Here is a 16731-nt window from a genome sequence, read left to right as displayed (position 1 = left end):
GTCCCATGGAGGCCTCTGGATCCCAGACAGCAAGAGCAGCACCCCAGACCTCGCCTTCGGTTCTGCAGCTGCATATGCTGTGCTCAGAGCCCACGCCCCTCCTGGGCACCGGCCCAGCCCCCCTGCCCTGCCTGCGGTCCTAACACCTCCACCAGACACTTCCTGTTTTCACCTTTGTGCCATCGTTCTTTATTTCACTGTGGTCAACTCAGCTTCCTGTCTTTAATCCCATTATTCAAGGAGTCCTAAACTCAACTGCATTTTCTTTCTTTTCCAGGGAAGGTATGTGACCCGAATGCCAGCAGCTTTCATCTCTTCTAGGTACGAAACCACGGGAAAGCAGATACAACCTAAAAATAGCCACACACTTCTTCTTTTTTTTTTTTTAAATTAATTAATTAATTAATTAATTTATGGCTGCATTGGGTCTTCGTTGCTGCGCACGGGCTTTCTCTAGTTGCGGTGAGCTGGGACTACTCTTCATTGTGGTGCCTGGGCTTCTCATTGCTGTGGCTTCTCTTGTTGCGGAGCACAGGCTCTAGGTGCGCGGGCTTCAGTAGTTGTGGCTCACGGGCTCTAAAGCGCAGGCTCAGTAGTGTGGTGCACGGGCTCAGTTGCTCCGCGGCATGTGGGATCTTCCCGGACCAGGGCTCGAACCCGTGTCCCCTGCACTGGCAGGCGGATTCTTAACCACTGTGCCACGAGGGAAGCCCCACACACTTCTTAAATGTCCAGACAGAAATAGCATGTCCAAGGGACCAAAATGTTTGTAGTTAGGATATTTAAATAAAGATATTTCCCCTTCCTGTTTTTTTCCCATATGTTTGAGTTTCCCAATTGCCAGATGTTTGGTGTCAGGGGCCCTGACACACCCTTAGAATTGGCACTGACATTCCCCCAGGTGCTCAGACTGGGACTTGGGGCCGTCCTGGAGCCCTCACGGCCCTTCCCTCCACAGTCCTTGTCATCAACTCCATTGCTTCCACCTGCATTTGTTCACCATGAGGATAAAGACCACAGTCTCCTAACTGCCCCAGTCCAAGGTCCTCATCAGCCGGTCCAAATTCAAACCGTTCTCCTCAAGGAGCCACACAGTCCTCCTAAAATGGAAATGAATCTGGTCAACCCATTTCTTAGAACATTCTGATGAGTTCCCTTTATCTTTTAGCAGGACCGGCATGAGACATACAAGTGCCGCATTTAAGCCTGTAACCTGGCAACCCTCAAATCCACTTTCTTTAAAACTTGTTCAACATTTATTTAATGAGGGAGAAAGAAACCCTGTTAACAAAGATTTTAACAAAGATTATTGCCTGTTCTGTATACAATAAGGGATTCACTAGATGCTCTAAATATTAACGAACTAATCATCTTATACAGAACTGTCTTTCCCTATTTTAAACAAATTTTTTGTTACTTTAGTGTCCTTTTTTTAAATTTTATTTTTATTTTTGGCATGTTCTGCGGTTGTACTGAAAGTCCAGAACAAGGCATCACAAAGATGCCTCCGAAGTCTTGGTTTGCACTGGCTGAGCGGGGGTTGATGACATTTCGCTAAACCATTTTGTCGCTTCCCAGTCGCGTAAGGCGGTAAAACAGAGGAAACCAGGGTTAGTGCACAGTGTCTCTCCAGCTTTTTCCAAAGATTTTTCCTGGAGCAACTGCTCGCTGGTCCACCCTGTAATCCGCCTCTAGGCTTTAGGGTAAGCTCCCGGCTCCTCAGCAGGGCACCCAGGATCCCCGACACGTATCTTGCTGGCTCCCTGGTTTTCCTGGGCCTCTTCAGCTCTGTGTCCCAGGCAATGGAATTGCTTGACACCTCACCAGAAGCCAAGCACTCTCCCCCTGAGCTGTGCCCACTGCCCGGCACCACCTCTCATCTGCTCATTCTTATCCATCCTATGGAAACGGGGAGCCGCTAGAGCTGCGTAACTAAGGGATGTTTAACAGAGGGGTTGCACGCTGAGGTGTGGAAAGGAAAAGGTACCAGCAAGGGCTGGGAGGCACCCGAGGCCAACACTGCGGAGGCAGGGGCGTGAGGAGCCCCACGCTCTCGCCCCCCACCCCCAGATCTCCCTCTGCCGTCTCTCACTGGGGGCTCCCCCAGAGCCAGGGAGGCCATTATTGCAGACTCCAGGACGAGCTTCCTGGGGCACAGAGCAGGACAAAGAGGGATCCGGCGTGTTCCTGGTGGGCAGGCACCCCTATCACGTTTCACATCAATATAGTTTCCATAATGCCTGTTCTGTTTGACAAGGTGGCAAAATACTTTCCCCACACTCCTTCCATCACTGCAACCTACAAAAATGTGTTATGTAATTGCTCACTTGTCGGCCTCCCGCTGGGTTAAGTTCCTCGAGGGGAGGGTAGCGCTTCATGTTTCCCTGACCTTAGGAGTTCCTGACCTAGTCTGAGGGCAGAGGCAGTGCCATCACACTGCGTCTGCAGAGCCAAGGCCTCAGGGCTGGGGGAGCCCAGATATTTGAAGACTCAGGAAGGGGGGTCTGGAAAAGATTACACCACAGAGTAGACATTTGAACAGGGTCTTAAAGGGAAGGAATCCTTTTCTCTTAAAAACAAAGTTTGAAAACAAGCTGTAAGAGCCCTTATAAAAAAAGAGTGCCATAAATAATTTGTACATAGAATTTTTTTTTGCTGAAATTACTTTAGAGGTCATGTATGTTGTATTTATATACCCCCTTCCCAATATTTAAGCTCCATATATGACACTCTCTTTTCATTCTGTGCCCGTGGGTTCCAAATAATTCCCTGTGCTTCTTCCCATTCGAGTGCAGACCACTTCACTTCCTGTCTTCTTTATGGTGGATCCACATTGTTTGTATGATGAAATTCATTATGATTCATTAAACTTGCTCATAAAAAGGAGCTTGATATCCCCTGGGGCAAGTTCATTAAAACAATCTCTTTGGTTCAATTATGAATCATTTCCCCCTGTATCCAAAGGCAGCTCTTGAGATGCAGCACGGCAAGGAGGCCTCACAAGGCAGATTTAGGAATCTGGCAGCCAAAAATCAAGGCCTGCACGGTAATTTCTGAATAAAAATATCGCCGTGGGAGAGGGAACGCCATATGGCTGTCTGGTGGTGCTCTCTGCTCGGCGTCAACTGAATTTCCAAGGACGGACTTGCACAGACGGTAATTATACCCTCGTGTGTTGTGCAGGGCTGTGTTTCATGCAGGGTCTGTGTGAGCTGGTGGTGCGGCTCCGTGCAGGTCAGAGACAATCTGCTTTATTATCCACTGAAGGATCATAGACACTTATCTCCTGAAAACCAGTTTGGAAGACAAAAATTTAGATCTAAGACATATCTTCTGTATCCCCTTTTCTTCTAAAATTAAAGGGAATCCCCCTCCTTGAGACAGAGATTTCATTCCTGCTTCTATCCCTGGGTCTCTCTTTGCAGAGTAACTGATGTGGGGACATTTCTCTGGTTACTTCTCAGATGAATTTAATAGTAATATCAATAATAAGACATTTTTAAGAGCCACATGCAGACCTAATAGTTGGTTTTCAGAATGCATTTCCCAGGAAGCTCTCTAGGTGACATTTGTATGCCATTTCTGCAACTTGTCTCCACTCTGTAGTAGCCCTGACAATATTTTCACACTTAGCGAAACATGCACCATTTGCCCCTTGCCAAGTGTGTCACATTTCTGAATCAGAAGGTTATTTATTCATCCGATTTAGTGGCCTGTGGCTGCCAGCACAATGGCAGGATACTGCCAGGGGCAGAGGGAGGGGAGAGTGACAGCTGCTAATTTGGAGCTGGGGGGCCCCAGGCCAAGTGGATGCCCCCTGGAGGGGCAGAGCAGAGGAAGGGGCTGGGAGGAACCGCCCCCAGCAGAAGGGAAGGGGCACCCCCTCTGCTGTTCTCTGGAGGGGCTCCTCTCCTGCTGTCGGGTCCCAGCTTAACCTCAGGGTCCTGGAGACCCTGCCCCCAGCCCATGCTCAGCTGTCCTGTGGCGCCTCCATCCTCTGTCCTCCACCCCATCCTCCCTGCCAGAGCTGCCCCAGGTGGAGCATCTGACTTAGAAAAGGACACACCCAAGAGAGGCTTGGGAGGTTTGGGTCGCTGTTGTAGAAGCCTTTGAGTACAGCAAAAAGCGGAAAATCAGAATAAATGACCAAAATATTTTTTTCAAGAGGGTCACTTTAGATACGTTAGTAAATAGTATCTGACGCCAAGGAATTGTGCTGTGGGATGTGTCCCGGCGTTTCGGGTTGTGGAAAGTGTCCTGGGGCTTCGGGTTGTGCTGCTGTGGGTTTCAGGGCATCAGCCCCACCTCTCCTAAAAATAAAGCTTACCTAGATGTGTTTTGTAAATAACACATTTAAGTTATGTTTTTCTTAGTTTTTTTGGGGTTTTATTTTTACAGCTTTATTGAGATATCATTGACCATATAAAAGTTGTATGAATTTAAGGTGTAAAACGTGGTATTTTGATATAAGTATATATTGTGACATGGTGACCACAGTCAGGATAATCAGCACATCCCTTACTTCACACAGTTGCCGTGTGTGTGTGTGTGTGTGTGTGTGTGTGTGTGTGTGTGTCCCAGGCTGTCTTCTCCCGTGAATAATCTCTGTAACCAACACCACAATCACAATCACAGAGGAGCCCCTCCAGCTGCCCCTTTATATCTGCGTCATCACGGTCCCCTGGCAACCACTGACCTGCTCTTCATCTCTAGGGCTATTTCCAGAAGGTTTCAAAAATGGAATCTTTCAGAAATAGAGCCTTTTCAGGTTGACATTTTCCACCAAGAAGGATGCCCCTGGGGTCCATCCAGGCTGCTGCGTGTACCACGGGTTTGTTCCTTTTTATTGGTGCATTGGGTCCCATTCTACAGATGAACCCCAGTAGGTAACCTTTCACCCACTGAAGGAAACTTGGGTTGTTTCCAGTTTTTTGGCTCTTACAGAGAAAGCCATTATGAGCATTCATGTACAGCATTTCTGTGCACGTCAGTTTTGATTTCTCTGTGATAAACGCCCAAGAGCACAACTGCTGGGTTTTAGGGAGAGTGCATGCTAGTATTACAAGAAACAGCCAAGCTGTTTTCCAGGGCAGCCACACCACATTCATCCCCACCTGCAATGAATGGGAATTCAGTTTCTCTGCATCCTTGCCAGCCAGCATTTGGTGCTATGACTATTTCAATGTAAGTGTCCTACATTGCTTATTTGCCACCTATGTCTCCTCTTCAGTGAATGTCTGTTCACGTCTTTGCTCACTTCCCAAATGGGTTATTTGTTTTTTTCACTGTTGAGACTTGAGAGTTCTTCCCATCTTCCAGATACAAGTCCTTTCTCAGACATGTGGTTTGTAAATAGTATCTCCCAGCTTGTGGTTTGTCTTTTCATCCTCATAAACCGGGATTTTCACAACACAAAAGTTTTGAATTTTGATGAAATTCACTTTATTATTTTTTTCTGTTTATGGCTCATGCTGTTGTAGGTCTCAGAACTCTGCCCAGCCCTAGATCCTGAGACAATTGTCTTCTATTTTTTCTCCCTGAAGTCTTACAGTTTTATATTTATATTTAAATCTATGACTCCTTTTGTGCTAAATTTTTACACAGCATGAGGTTTAGGTCAAGGTTTTTGTTTTTTATTTTTTCTCTCTATATATGTTATAGTTCCACCACGTAACATAAAATATACCATCTTAACCATTTTAAAGTGAACAGTTCAGTGGTGTTAAGTACATTCACATTGATGTGCAGCCCTCACCACCATCCAGCTCCAGAAGTTTTTCATCTTCCCAAACTGAGACTTTGTACCCATTAAAAAGGATTCCCCATTTCCTCCACCTCCTGGCTCTTGGCAGCCACTATTCCATTTTCTGTCTCTAAGAATTTTACTACTCTGGGTACCTCATGTAAGTGGACTCACACAGTATTTGTCCTTTTGTGACTGGCTTACTTCACTGAGCATAATGTCCTCAAGGTTCATCCATGTTATAGCCTGTGTCAGAATTTCTTTCCCTTTTAAGGCTGAATAATATTCCGTTGTGAGTATATACCATATTTTGCTTATCTAAAAAATTGAAAGCAGGGTCTGGAAGGGATATGTGCAGACCCATGTTCATAGCAGCATTATTCACAATTGCCAAGAGATGAAACCAACCCAAATGTCCAGCAGCATTTTTTGAAAAACTACTTTTCCTCCATTAAATTGCTTTTGCTCCTTTAACAAAAATCTGTTTGGTGTGTTTGTGTGGGCCTACTTCTGGGATCTCTACTCCCTTTCATTGGTCTATGTGTCCATCCCTCTGCCAACATCATGCTGTCTTGGTTACTGTAGTTTTTTAACAATTCCTAAAGTCAAGTAATGTGCATACTCTCACTTTATTCTCCTTTTTCAAAATTGTTTTAACTGTTCTAGGTTTTTTTTCTTTCCATATCAGTTTTAGAGTAGACTTGTCTATATTTACACAACAACGTGCTATGATTTTGATAGGAATTGCAGAGATCAATTTGGGGCCAAATGGTACCTTTACTAGGTTGGATTTTCCAATCCTTGAATACAGCATGGTTTTCCTCTTATTTAGATCTTCTTTGATTTGTAATACAATTTTTGATTACATGTAGCTCCTCTGTTTTTACAGAGAGGTTGAAATTCAGGAAGTCCTCAGCAACAACGTTGGAGTTGTATCCAGTGATGTGCTGGAACTAGTTCACACCAACTCAGGAGGGCCCACGGCGCACGTTCCTTTCCAGCTCTGAGGTCAGTGATGTCACCATGGTGGCTTGAAATTGGCCATGGATGGTGAGTGGACAAATGCTACAAAATGGGCTTTTCCTTCCTCACTTCCTTCTCTCTGTCTCTCTGTCTCTCTCTCTGGAGGGAATTGTTAAGGGATGGGTGAGAGACTGAATTTAGGAGTATCCCTTTGATGGAAAATCATTTGAGATTCAGACACTGAATTAATTTGAATCAAACAGTCTGTCTAGCATGTAGCTGGTATTATGTTGGGAATTCTTGAATTCAATGGCCAAGACTTGACCTAAACTAGTGTTCACAGTGGCAATTTGTTAAAAAGATTTATAATTAGAATAAGGCAAGCCAGTCTTAGCAAAGGTATGGCCATAATTACGCATCCTCTCCCTCTTCAAATCAAACCTTAACCCCAGCCCTACTGATTGCTGTTAGCTGAAATTAGATCTTTTGATATTAACACACATTAATATCCTGTTAGCTAAAATTAGATCTTTTGATATTAACACACGTCAAGCTATTTGGTCATTTAGGCAGTAATTCTGATCCCAGTAGGGCATTTGGAAATGGAGAGAAGTGAATCGCACCCTCCTTTCCTCCCCCAGCAGCCTGTGAGCACATGGCCCAGACAGGGAAGTGTAGCACGGAAGGACCTACCAATTCAGAATCAGCCCACCAGGGTCTGAACTCAGGTTCAGAATGCTCCCTTGGTCTGACTTTAATCAATCTCTTTATTCAATTTATTGTAGTATTTTAATGATTACAACATTAATGCTATAATTCCAAAATATGTTCAGAGCTTTCAAAATATGGCAAGAAACCTAACAGATTACCCTCTTACTTCTGGGACCTGGGGCAGTGATGATTAATGTTGGCATGTGTCATCCTCCCACTATACTTTCTCCATATATTTAATTATTTAACTGCCTTGTTTCCCCCCTTTTGCTGGCTTTCCCCCAGAAATATGAGTTTTTTTTTCATTTAACCACATTTTGTGAATATTTTTCTTTGTCATAAAATAACGTTGTATGTGAACATTAAGAGACTTAATCACAGCTGAAGATCAAAATCATGGGCAAGGGGGCTTCCCTGGTGGCGCAGTGGTTAAGAATCCACCTGCTAATGCAAGGGACACGGGTTCGAGCCCTGGTCCGGGAAGATCCCACATGCCGCGGAGCAACTAAGCCCATGCACCACAACTACTGAGCCTGCGTTCTAGAGCCTGCAAACCACAACTACTGAAGCCGATGTGCCACAACTACTGAAGCCCGCGTGCCTGGAGCCCATGCTCCGCAACAAGAGAGGCCACTGCAATGAGACGCCCACACACCACAAGGAAGAGTAGCCCCCGCTCACCACAACCAGAGAAAAGCCCACAGGCAGCAACAAAGACCCAAAGCAGCCAAAAAAACAAAAAAAATCATGGGCAAGAGACAGTGAACAAATCCTCTCCACAAGTCTGAGCATATAATAAGAGGACATTGAGTTAAAATGTAGTAGGAAAGACTATCACAAGATTTTGGCAAGGAATTCCCATGGCTATGATTATGTTTAAGACACAAGAAACATCTGGATTAAAATTTTACAGGTGAGGGTGGAAGAAAGTTTGTGTGGAACTCTACGGGGAGCTGGAGAGTCTCTGTTCGGTAGCGACTGCTGTGACGGATAATTCATGAGGGATGAGGATGAGGCCAGTCTGTCCTGGACATTTTTGCCTTCCTTTTTCTGAGGTATTCAGTGACTCAGTTATAGTTTCAGGTCGTACCCATACCTGGAAGAACTACATTATTAGCTGACAGTCTCAGAGATAAACATGTAAGACAAAAACCCTTACTTTGGTCTGCAAGGGAAAAGCAGACACTGCACCCGTCAGTCTCAATGAGGGAGTTCCTTGGTGGCCTACTGGTTAGGATTTGGTGCTATCACTGCCGTGGCCGGGGTTCGATCCCCAGTCACGGAACTGAGATCCTGCAAGCCACGTGGTGTGGCCAAAAAAAAAAAAAGAAAAACTCAATGAGAAAGTCTGTGCATCAGACCTGCGATCCTATTACTGGAGTCGATGCATTGCGACTCAGGCACTGAGTCAGGCTCTGGGTGGGCTGTAGTATGTGGAAATGTGGTTAAGAACAGGACCTTATTGCACAGGTTAATGACATAAGAAAGGAGGAGGACAGGGAATTGCTCTCTGGATGAAGGACAGACATACACTCTCATCAGACATAGACCCAGTTTACTGAAATTGGTTATTTGCACACAGAGGTGTATAGTGGAAATGCCATTCCTATACAAATAATATGTTATAAATAAATTAGCCAGTTAAATAGGCAACTTAAACCTAATTAGGGTTAATGATTTTTTATTTTCTAAAAGCCCACTTAAAAAAATCAAATTAGTCCTATCTTACTTTATTTGATCATTTGAACAGGGAGATTTTTGCTGCCACAGCTGTTTACAAGGCTATAAAACCTCTTTGTAGATGAGTGGTTTTGGAAGCCCAGCCAGATTCCAGATTCACCTCCAGTATAACTGTCCTGGGGAGTCAGGTCCCCTCCCACTCCCAGAAATTCAACTTCACAAACGGCAGAAATGCAGGAAGTGGGTGGAGAGAAGGACCAATGATTTCCTTCAGAAAAAGAAAAAAAGACAGAATTCTTAAACATGCCATCATTTTTTGATAAGAAAAGGCAATAAACATTAAAGAATAATTAAAAGGAATGCTTATCAGGAATCAACCCAGCTTAGAAAATGAAAGGCGTTATAGATGTAACAAAGCTTCCTGTTTTTACAAGGGCAGGAGAAGGAGGAACAGGGGACCTCTCAGCTGAAAGGATGGCCCCGGACTCCTTGGACCAAATTCTAGGGAACTGGGCTCATGGGACCTATGCTCTCCTGCTTCCACCTCCCCTCCCTGCAGATGTAGTCGCCTGCATCTGCACCCTTGCTTTCAGAGGGTCACGGTATCAGTCTTTATTTGCTCATTTACAAAAATTTTTCCAAGGTGAATCAATGTACTAAAAAACAAAAAAAGCATTAGGGCAAGGAATTGAGGACAGGATTTTGCTTGTGAATCAGCTTTTCTCGAGGGCAGGGCAGGTGATGAAAAGCAGAGCTGGATACAGAAAGAACCGGGTTCCGGTCCTGCTCTGTCACTGAAGAGCAGTGAGCTGCTGATGGTGAGCCCATCGCTCAGGGACCACAGATAATTTATGCATCTGACATGAGACGTGTGGGGGGGGCATCAAGTAGAGATTAAACACAGTGCAGGTAGAAAGCTCAGCATAGAAACTGTGGCGTGTTCGAGCTTAGTAAATGAGAGCTGTCTTCACTGTCCTAATTCCCACGGCCCAGTAATGCAGACAGATCATGGGGAATTACGTGGGTGAAGACATGGAGCTGAGGTAGAAAAATCCCTGTGCTGAAGGACACAGGAACCTCAGAGACAGTCCAGGCTTGGCGCAGTGCTCTGCCCTCGCTGTCTGGAGATTCTTAACGCTTTCTGAACAGAGGAACCGACATTTTCACTTTGCTTTGAGCCCTGCAAATTTGGTGAGGATCTCATGGCAAGTAAGAGAAGGTGCCAGCTTCGCATCCAGCTGTCTGGCCTCTAAGCCCAGCTCTTTCATCTCAGTGGCTGATAAGGACCTTTGCAAAGACGGTTAGAAGATGACCCAGGCGCCACCCAACCCTGCCACCTCAGCACCATTCCTGGCCTCTGCTGGGATGGGACTTCATGATCCTGAATGAGTTCAAGGGGCAGATTAGATCCGTTCTCATGGCTGCAGCTGGCTTGGTGAAAAGGGCTGGTGTTTTTGTTTTTGTTTTTAACATCTTTATTGGAGTATAATTGCTTTACAATGGTGTGTTAGTTTCTGCTTTATAACAAAGTGAATCAGCTATACATATACATATATCCCCATATCTCCTCCCTCATGTGTCTCCCTCCCTCCCACTCTCCCTATCCCACCCGTCTAGGTGGTCACAAAGCACCGAGCTGATCTCCCTGTGCTATGTGGCTGCTTCCCACTAGCTATCTATTTTACATTTGGTAGTGTATATATGTCAATGCTACTTTCTCACTTTGTCCCAGCTTACCCTTCCCCCTTCGCGTGTCCTCAAGTCCATTCTCAACGTCTGAATCTTTATTCCTGTCCTGCCCCTAGGTTCTTCAGAACCCTTTTTTTTTAGACTCCATATATATGTATTAGCATACAGTATTTGTTTTTCTCTTTCTGACTTACTTCACTCTGTATGACAGACTCTAGGTCCATCCACCTCACTACAAATAACTCAATTTCATTTCTTTTTATGGCTGAGTAATATTCCATCGTATATATGTGCCACATCTTTTTTATCCATTCATCTGTCGATGGACACTTAGGTTGCTTCCATGTCCTGGCTATTGTAGATAGAGCTGCAATGAACATTGTGGTACATGACTCTTTTTGAATTATGGTTTTCTCTGGGTATATGCCCAGTAGTGGGATTGCTGGGTTGTATGGTAGTTCTGTTTTTAGTTTTTTAAGGAACCTCCATACTGTTCTCCATAGTGGCTGTATCGATATACATTCCAACCAACAGTGCAAGAGGGTTCCCTTTTCTCCACACCCTCTCCAGCATTTATTGTTTCTAGATTTTTTGATGATGGCCATTCTGACCAGTGTGAGACGATATCTCATTGTAGTTTTGATTTGCATTTCTCTAATGATTAATGATGTTGAACGTTCTTTCATGTGTTTCTTGACAATCTGTATATCTTCTTTGGAGAAATGTCTATTTAGGTCTTCAGCCCATTTTTGGATTGGGTTGTTTGTCTTTTTGATATTGAGCTGCATGAGCTGCTTGTAAATTTTGGAGATTAATCCTTTGTCAGTTGCTTCATTTGCAAATATTGTCTCCCATTCTGAGCATTGCCTTTTCATCTTGTTTATGGTTTTCTTTGATGTGCAAAAGCTTTTAAGTTTCAGTAGGTCCCATTTGTTTATTTTTGTTTTCATTTCCCTAGGAGGTGGGTCAAAAAGGATCTTGCTGTGATTTATGTCATACAGTGTTCTGCCTATGTTCTCCTCTAAGAGTTTTATAGTGTCTGGCCTTACATTTAGGTCTTCAATCCATTTTGAGTTTATTTTTGTGTATGGTGTTAGGGAGTGTTATAATTTCATTCCTTTACACGGAGCTGTCCAGTTTTCCCAGCACCACTTATTGAAAAGGCTGTCTTTCCTCCATTGTATATTCTCGCCTCCTTTATCAAAAATAAGGTGACCATATGTATGTGGGTTTATCTCTGGGCTTTCTATCCTGTGGCATTTATCTATACTTCTGTTTTTGTGCCAGTACCATACTGTCTTGATTACTGTAGCTTTGTAGTATAGTTTGAAGGCTGGGCGCCGGATTCCTCCAGCTCCATTTCTCTTTCTCAAGATTGCTTTGGCTATTCGGGGTCTTTTGTGTTTCCACACAAATTGTGCAATTTTTGTTCTAGTTCTGTGAAAAATGCCATTGGTAGTTTTATAGGGATTGCACTGAATCTGTAGATTGCTTTGGGTAGTATAGTCATTTTCACAATGTTGATTCTTCCAACCCAAGAACAGAAATAAAAGGAATCCAAATTGGAAAAAGAAGAAGTAAAGCTGTCACTGTTTGCAGATAACATGATACTATACACAGAGAATCCTAAAGATGCCACCAGAAAACTACTAGAGCTAATCAATGAATTTGGTAAAGTAGCAGGATACAAAATTAATGCACAGAAATCTCTTGCATTCCTATACACTAATGATGAAAAATATGAAAGAGAAATTAAGGAAACACTCCCATTTACCATTGCAACATAAAGAATAAAATACCTAGGAATAATCCTACCTAAGGAGACAAAAGACCTGTATGCAGAAAACTATAAGACACTGATGAAAGAAATTAAAGATGATACAAACAGAGGGCTGGTGTTTTGAAAGGAGGCAAGTGTATGTACAGGATGAGTCATTCTCAAAATAGTTTACTCAAGAGTAGCTTAGGTAGGGATTACTGAGTGTAGCAGAAGGTTCAGGAAATTCCTTCAAGTGCTTTCCAAATATTTTAGGCTCAGGAAAATCCAAGGCCTTTTGTGCCAATGGCTTTTTTACTTTTAGGCTGAAAGCCATGTTTATTTAAAAAGAAAGGTTATGTAATCCATATATTCATCAATATTGTTTGTCAATTTCTGTTCCTATAAATGTTCTGAGCTTTTTTTTTGCTGCAAATCTCACACAAATTTCTTCTTATATATTTTATGGTGCAAAATATTTATGTCAGTCTCCTAAAGAAATTAATACATCACTTTTCCTCTTTCTTTTTGCTGAAGCTCTGCGAATGTAAGCTGTGGTACCACGTTACCTGGCAGCGCGCTGTGACTGTCCCCGGTCTTCCAGAGCAGCCTCCCTGAGACGCAGTCTCATCCCCCGCCTTTTTCCAGATACACTCTCCAACTCCCCCCAACATCTGTACAAATGCAACCCCTACCTCAAGGTTAGCTTAAGTATTAGGACTTGTGAGACCAATGGAACTATGGGTTTCTAATAATGACTCCTGGAATTCATCTGCTATTTAACACATTCTTTTCCTGTGTTTTAAGATGATTAAATGAAAAATTTAAAGACTAGACTGATGGATTTAGTTATGTTTTAGTTAACTGAGTAAAAGTCTGTTCTGGTTGTTTTAAATGTGGGTATTGATGATTTATTACTTAAAGACTATGGATTGTTTAGTACAGGTGTCCCCAACCCCCGGGCCACAGACCCTGTTTGGAGCTGGGCTGAACAGCAGGGGGTGAGTGGCAGGTGAGCGAGCAAGCGAAGCTTCATCTGCCGCTCCCCACTGCTTGCATTACCACCTGAACCCACCCTCTCACCCCATCCGTGGAAAAATTGCCTTACACGAAACTGGTCCCTGGTGCAAAAACGTTTTAAAAATGCTTTTTGACCCAGAAGAAATACAGTGAGACTGCTAAACCAGCAGAAAAGGAAGACGCTGAGGAAATTGGTCTCAAATACAGTTCTAAGGTGGCAGGAAGGGCAGGAGGGGAAGATTGAACAATAGGATTACTCAGAGCTGCTAATGATCCTGATTCAGTCATTTTCTGCTTATAAAAGGGCACTTCGACCTTTTCCAAGCCCAAATATATGTTTCTCGATGGAAGGTCGCTCCCATGCATAAGCTACTGAAGACTAGATTTATCAGAAACTCTGATAGATTCCTAAACCCAGTAGGGGAGGTGGCACTGCTATCATTAATTGAGTCAATGATCTATTTTATCCAGTACTACGCGTACATGCATATAATGCATAAATTACACAAAACAGTTCCAGCATAGTTAATGAACTTGCCCTAAGGCCAATAAAAAAGCGCTTAGCTAGGTCCTTTTATTTATTTTTTTCCTTCATGTGTAACAGCATTTTACTTAACAGCATTAATCAAGCTGAAGGACCATCTGAATTAAAATGTAAAGAGCTTTTTTAGGCTGCGTGTCAGCATAAGTGAAGTGCCCAGGTACCAGTCAGGGTTAGGATGCCCTGACATGAAAGGGCTTCCTTGTGACACACATGGCATCATCGGGGGTCTCTCCTATTTGGGATGATCTAAGTAGGAAAGAGCAGTTACGTGGTTGGGGGGTTTGTTTTTTCACAGTGTTGAGTGAGTGCCTGTGAGGCTTATCAACACAGTGAGCACAACTTGTTCACCCAAATAAACTATGTTGGTGTCAGAGGCCGAGAGCTTGATTTCTAGCAGGGCTGGGAACTAGTCATGCTGCCTTGGAGAAGTCACTTAGCCTGTGTTACCCTCGTCTATAAAATGGGGACACCAGCATGTGCCACTCCCAGTTTGGGGGAGAATCAAATGAGATGACAGGCGCAAAGCTCCGGGCACCAGACTGACAGCTGGTCAACATGTAATCGTGTGAGAGTAACAAACCATTCAGGGCAGTAATACAGCAACTAAGTTGTTTGACTAAGAAGTTCAAATAGGGCTTCCCTGGTGGCGCAGTGGTTGAGAGTCCGCCTGCCGATGCAGGGGACACGGGTTCGTGCCCCGGGTCCGGGAAGATCCCACATGCTGCAGAGCGGCTAGGCCCGTGAGCCATGGCCGCTGAGCCTGCGCGTTCGGAGCCTGTGCTCCACAACGGGAGAGGCCACAACAGAGAGAGGCCCCCGTACCGCAAAAAAAAAAAGTTCAAATAACCATCTATGGGGCTGACTACCATAAACGCCTCATCAAAAAAATAAAGTATTACGGGTGGCCAATAAGAACATGCGGAGATGCTCAACATCACTAACCGTCAGGGAAATGAAAATCAAAACCACAATGAGACACCACCTCACACTCATTAGGATGCTTACTATCAAAACCCAGAAAATAAAAGTGTAGTGAGGACGTGGAGAAATTGGAAGCCTGTACACTGTTGGTGGGAATGTAAATTGGTGCAACCACTACAGAAAACCGTATGGAGGTTCTTCAAAAAATCAAACATAGAATTATTGTATGATCCAGCAATTCCACTTTTGGGTGTTTAACCAAAAGAATTGAAGGCAGGGATTTGAACAGATATTTGAACAACTATCTTCAAAGCAGCATTATTTACAACAGCCAAAAGGTGGAAGCAACCCAAGGCCCAGTGGTTGCCAGGGGCTTGGGGCAGGGAGATGGGGAGTATGTAATGGGGACAGAGTTTCATTTGGGGAAGATGAAAAAGTTCTGGAGATGGAAGTGGTGATGGTCGCACAACAATGTGAATGTACTTAATGCCACTGAGATGCACCCTTAAAAATGGTGAAGATGGTAAATGTTGTGATGTGTATTTTACTACAATTAAAAAATATAAAATATAATAAAATGTTTCCAAGTTTCAAAGGCTGAGATAGTGGTAAGCTCCTTTTGTTGTTTTGTTTTCTCATTGACAATCCATTTCTTCATTCTTGTATTTCTTTATTCATTTATCTCATCATCAAAGTTGTATTGAGCTCCTATATTATATCAGATACTGTGGATAAAGAAATAAAAGTAGCCTGGTGTCTGATCTCCCCAATCTTAAAATCTAGAAAGAAAAGGAAAATCGTAGGATTGATAAGCACAGGATCATGGGACAAAGGCAATTCATAGAAGCATGTGTAAGATACTGAAATAGTAAAAAGAGGAATACAGGGATGAGAATAAGAAAAGTAACAAAGAAAAAGACATTTTACATAAAAATCAACAGATGACTATAGGCATCTCATTTTTTTCTATATTTTACCAAAAAAAAAAAAGACTGGATTTATGTTATTCTTTCTGCCATGTGGTTTAAACTTTTCTCCTAAGAAAAGATCATTGAATTGCTAAGAATGTTAACTTTAATTTAACCTACTCCTTAGAAGTATTTTGCACAGGAAGAAACTGAGGCCGGTAAAGCTGAAAGGTAGAGTAAAACTTCATGCAATTAAATTAGTGACAAATATGAGTCTTGAATCTAGCTTTTCAGAAGTGCCTGTTTCTTACATTACACTAACTTTTCCAAGGCAGCCAGACATACACTTGTGACCAGTGATCCAATACTTACTGACATCACATGATCTCATATTTGTGTAGATAGCACTGTCATAAACTTTTCAAATCATAGTTGATGTCAGAGAGACTCCCTTTATATGACGGGTTAGGTACGTTTCTTACTTCTGAGAGGACAAATGACTTCATTCTGGTTAGAAAAGACAGTCATGATTTGTGCTGCTCACATGAAGATCAGGTCCACTTACTTGACTGTAAATTTGTACATTCACCCCCTTAACAAAGAGTCAACACATACTCCGGGTCAGATGCTGTTAAATGCAGTGGGGACACAGTAATGAAAGGACAGACATAATTCTGCCCCCAAGAACCTTACCATCTGGTGAAAGTAAATTCTATCTTTTTAATTGGTTACTGGAGGTGTGCACAGGATCTGGAAGAGATGGTAAACCAGCCGCCATCAGGAAAAGCAGAACAGA

The 16731-nt window shown here is 43.3% G+C and overlaps 1 long non-coding RNA gene across 1 annotated transcript; it reads left to right on the top strand.

Moving 5' to 3' along the window:
• The first annotated feature begins 2999 nt into the window (after positions 1-2999).
• Positions 3000-13148, top strand: LOC308613812. Its single transcript, XR_014015323.1, has 3 exons — positions 3000-3156; positions 6633-6751; positions 13080-13148. It is a non-coding gene; the product is annotated as an uncharacterized lncRNA (long non-coding RNA).
• The last annotated feature ends 3583 nt before the right edge of the window (positions 13149-16731 follow it).

The sequence above is a fragment of the Mesoplodon bidens genome (assembly GCF_964165515.1).
Source record: "Mesoplodon bidens genome assembly, chromosome: 3".
In the NCBI taxonomy this organism is placed as follows: domain Eukaryota; kingdom Metazoa; phylum Chordata; class Mammalia; order Artiodactyla; family Ziphiidae; genus Mesoplodon; species Mesoplodon bidens.
The sequence above is the reverse complement of the archived record's forward strand: the minus strand, read 5'-3'. Positions and strand labels throughout refer to the sequence as shown.